Source organism: Colobus angolensis, unplaced genomic scaffold (assembly GCF_000951035.1).
Source record: "Colobus angolensis palliatus isolate OR3802 unplaced genomic scaffold, Cang.pa_1.0 Scaffold123, whole genome shotgun sequence".
Taxonomy (NCBI): domain Eukaryota; kingdom Metazoa; phylum Chordata; class Mammalia; order Primates; family Cercopithecidae; genus Colobus; species Colobus angolensis.
Genome location: NW_012113475.1, coordinates 3,917,058 through 3,921,721, shown reverse-complemented (window position 1 = coordinate 3,921,721; position 4,664 = coordinate 3,917,058). Strand labels below are relative to the sequence as shown.

Here is a 4,664-nt window from a genome sequence, read left to right as displayed (position 1 = left end):
AGTAGAAATGTCAGTAGGCACTTGGATATGTGAGTCTGGGAATTAGGGAGAGGTAGAAGGTAGACATCTTCAGAATACAAATCTGAAGATATAAGATTGGGGTTCACATATGGTGAGTGTGAATATAAAAGTATTCCAATGATTAGCTCCAGTGTACACCACTATTTCACTGTGGATTTGAGAAAAAAACAGCAAAAGACTAAGAAAAAAAAGGTCAGGATTATCAAAGGAGAGATACTAGTGAATAAAACGTCTTGGGAGCAAGTGAAAAAGGGTTCCAAATAGGAATGATTAAGTGCAACCGATAGATCAAATTAAATGATCACCACATTTATTAATAATTAGAGACTATCATTGGTGACCTTGACATGGGCAGTTTCAATGAATTGGACAGGGCAAATTCTAAATGAGGTAGATTCTAGAGAAAATGAGAGAATGTATGTATAGACAATAGTTTCAGCAGTATTGCCATAAAGACTTCAAGATAAATGGATGCAGTATCTAGAGGGAGAAGTAAAAAGATGTTTGAAGTTTCTTAAATTTATATATTACTTATTCTTTGAGATGAGAAAAACATGGTTATTATTAATTATTAACCACATAAATAAGGTCAAATATCCCATTTAAATGATTCAATTGAGATGGAAAATTGATGAAGTAGAGAAAAAAGAAAACTGTTGAAGTACCGTAGTTAAGTATTTGAGAAGGGATGGAGGCACTGGCAATCACGCAGGAGCAGACACAATCCATCCATTGAAACAAGAGAGCAATGAAGAGAATATGGATGATAATTAAATTAGGAGTGTAAGGAAGCTTGCTTGGTACATCTTGTCAGCATTAAGAATTAACATTATTTAAAAATGAGTACAGACCTCAATTCAATCAGCTGGAGATAGGTATTGTAGACATAAGGTCAATGGACTTGAAATCTGCCTCCAACTTTTGGCGAAGTAAACGTATAAGTAATCAGAAATTAGATGGTGCTATAGTTTGGATGTTTGTCCTACCAAACCTCATGTTGAAATTTGAGCCCCAATGTTGAAGGTATGTCCTAATGCAAGGAGTTTGGGTCATAGGGACATATCCCTCATGAATGTCTTGGTGCCATCCTCTTGGTAAAGAGCAAGTTCTTGCTCAATTAGCTCTTGTTATCCTTTTGTAGTGAGTGAGTTCTTGCTCTATTAGTTTTCCTGAAAGTTGGTTGTTAAAAAGAGCCTGGCACCTCCCTCCTCTCCCTCTTGTTCCTCTCTCACCATATGATACCTGCATATGCTGGCTTCCCTTTGACTTCTGCCACCATGAGTGGAAGAAGCTGAGGCCCTCACCAGTGCCCAGTCTTGAACTTTCCAGCTGCAAGAACAGTAAGTCAAATGAAGCCATATATATATATATATATATCAGTATCATGTATTACTTTATAGCCACACAAACAAAGACAGATGGCTTGCATTAAATAGTGGAAGAATGAAGCAAATTCACAAGGAGGAATAACAAATACTTTTTAAAAGTAGGGCATACAACTCCTGTAATAGATGACTTTGACATGACATTCTCAGTTCTACACTTTACATTTAGCAATTAAGTTCCATAAAAGTCCCAAGTATCCATCTAAATATGAGTAAATTTGCCTTAAAGTCTATTCCATGATATCATGTTTCATAATTAACTCATTTAGGGAGTGTGTGTGTGTGTGCGCGTGTGCGTGCACACGCACAGATACCCAAATGTTGTTTGGCCGTTAAATTTTGTTATGGGTATTTCTGCTTCTATGACTGAATATATCTGACTGACAATCCTACTAACAGGAGCTGTAAAAATAAGACTAAAAAATGTTTTAAAAACCTGTTTGCAAGCCGGGCATGGTGGCTCATGCCTGTAATCCCAGCACTTTGGGAGGCCGAGGCAGGCAGATCACCTGAGGTCAGGAGTTCAAGATCAGCCTGACCAACATGGAGAAATCCTATCTCTACTAAAAATACAAAATTAGCCGGGTGTGGTGGCGGGCGCCTTAATCCCAGCTACTTGGGAGGCTGAGGCAGGAGAATCCCTTGAACTCGGGAGGCAGAGGTTGCAGTGAGCCGAGATGGTGCCATTGCATTTCTGCCTGGGTAACAGTGCAAGAGACTCCGTCTAAAAAAACAAACAAACAAAAACCTGTTTGCAGATATTATAAAGCAATCAAGGCAGCCAGGTCTTGATGGGCACAGTTTCTGCAGAGAAGAAACACATTGAGGTGAGATTTACATTTCCTCTGGGTGCATTTGCCCATTCACTACACTGGACATAAATGTCAAACAGAAAACAACATTCTAGAGCCTGTGGTAGTCTCTGTGGGTTTTGTAGACAAAAATTGGAGCTCAAGGCTACCAAAGCAACCATGATTTGAGGAGTCAAAATCTTGGAAAAAAGAAAATTACTGTATAGAGAATGGAGCCTAATAGTCTTCCAGCAATTTCGAGTCATTTACTGATTCTTAAACTGAATATGCCCAGGGCAAGTTATTGTGAATATAAGCAAAACACAGTTAATTAGAGGATAAAATGTTAAGTAAAGAGAGCAAAAGACTCATTTGGCTGGAAAGACAAAAATTGGAACTCAGGTATTACCAAAATAGTAGGGGCACTTGTAAACAACCAAAACTTTCAGTTTGAGATTCAATTTTGGTTTTACCTTGGAGATAAGAGAAATTAGAATAACGCCAGACCCTACACAAGAAGAAGTTGAGCTAGAATTTATTCACGATGATCTTTTCATATTCTATGCATTTTCCAAAAGTAAACTTACGAAAAACTGATGACAAAGAAAAAATTATAAAATCAACTATAGACTCATTACCTTCAAGGAATAATCATAAAGGTAATGGCCAACTTTTCATCATAAGCCATGGAAGCCAGAAAACACAATGACACCCTTACAGTGCTGAAAGAACTGGCAAACTATAAAATTCTATATTGACTTAAAATATATTTCAGGCTGGGCATGGTGGCTCATACCTGTAATTCCAGCACTTTGGGAGGCTGAGGTGGGCAGATCATCAGAGGTCAGGAGTTCTAGCTCAGCCTGGTCAACATGGTGAAACCCCATCTCTACTCTAAATACACAAATTAGCCAGACGCAGTGGAGCGCGCCTGTAGTCCCAGCTGCTCGGGAGTCTGAGGCTGGGTCCAGGCGGCCTGGAGGAGCGCAGAGGCCGTGGATGTTGACAGATCCGTGGCCCAGTACGCTGTGCGGATTGCCAAGCTAGAAAGAGACGTCAGCCTGGGCCCAACCCCCATCCCCGAGCTCACACACCATCGTCGGACTTGAGAGCGCCTCCTTCCGGGAGGAGGACTTCATTTCTTCGCTGTGTTGAACATGATGATGGGCGGAGGCGGCTCCGTCTCGGCTGGCGACCTCGGCAAGGGCGTATTCTCCAGGCTCTACTCAACGTGCTCAGCAGGCACCACTGGATGTATAACGCGACCTCCTACCACCTCAGCTACGAAGACACTGGCCTCCTGTGCATCCATGCCAGCGCCCACCCGAGACATGTTTGAGAAATGGTAAAAATCAGCACGAAGAGGTTTATTTTAATGGGCGGAACCCTGGACGCGATGGAGCTGGAGCGAGCCCAGGCGCAGCTGACGTCCATGCTTATGATGAACCTGGAGTCCAGGCCTGTGGTCTTCGAGGATGTGGGGAGGCAGATGCTGGCCACTCGCTCCAGAAAGCTGCCACAGGAGCTGTGCACACTCATCCGCAACGTGAAGCTGGAAGACGTGAAGAGATCTGCTTCTAAGATGCTCCAAGGGAAGCCGGCAGTGGCCGCCTGGGCGACTTGAACAACCTGCCTACTTATGAGCACATCCAGACCGCCCTGTCGAGCAAGGACGGGCGCCTGCCCAGGACTTACCGGCTCTTCCGGTAGAGCTGCTCCCTGACCTGATGCATCCAGGAGCTGCAGCTGGGGCCCGTTCCGTGCGTGTTAGTTTGGACACGAATTTAGTCTAAAACGCTATCTGGTTTTACAAACAGTGCGAATAGTGTCTCCAGAGCACCCACGCAGTTTGCATTCCTTCAGAACTGAATGTGCCAATCAGTGGAGTAAATATTGACACTGACCACGGCAAGCCAGGAAGCAGGTGAAGTGCCGAGCGCGGGAGGGCAGCGCGCCATGAGGAGGCTGGGTCAGCGCTCCCCCTCCTCAGGGGCTCTCAAGGCACATGGTGTCCGGCAGGTTACTTGAGAGGAGCAAGTCCTGAGCCGGGAAGCAGCAGAGGCCAAACTATCAGAGCCTCTCCAGCGGCCACCAAGTTCCTATGTCGGGTACCAGGACTCACCTCTGACAAGCGGGAGAAGACAAGGGCCTGGTCAGCTCCGAGGAGCGCGGTCCACGCGTGTGCACGCCTGCTTCCCCGGTAAAAAAGAGCTGTCATCTTTCTAAAAAAAAAAAAAAAAGTATTATTCAATCTTTCTATTATTTTTGCACCCATTAACTGTCTGCACCTCCTTTGCCCCAGCCCCGCAACCACCCTTCCCAGCCTTTGGTAACCGTCATTCTACTCTCCATGTCCAGGAATTCAAATGTTCTGATTTTCAGATACCAGGAATAACTGAGAACACGCAATGTTTGTCTTTCTGTGCCTGGCTTGTATCACTTAGCATAATGATCTCTAGTTCCAACT

The 4,664-nt window shown here is 44.1% G+C and overlaps 1 pseudogene; it reads left to right on the top strand.

The window, feature by feature from the left end:
* Positions 1 to 3,907, top strand: part of LOC105505242 — a 30,129-nt pseudogene extending 26,222 nt beyond the window's left edge.
* The last annotated feature ends 757 nt before the right edge of the window (positions 3,908 to 4,664 follow it).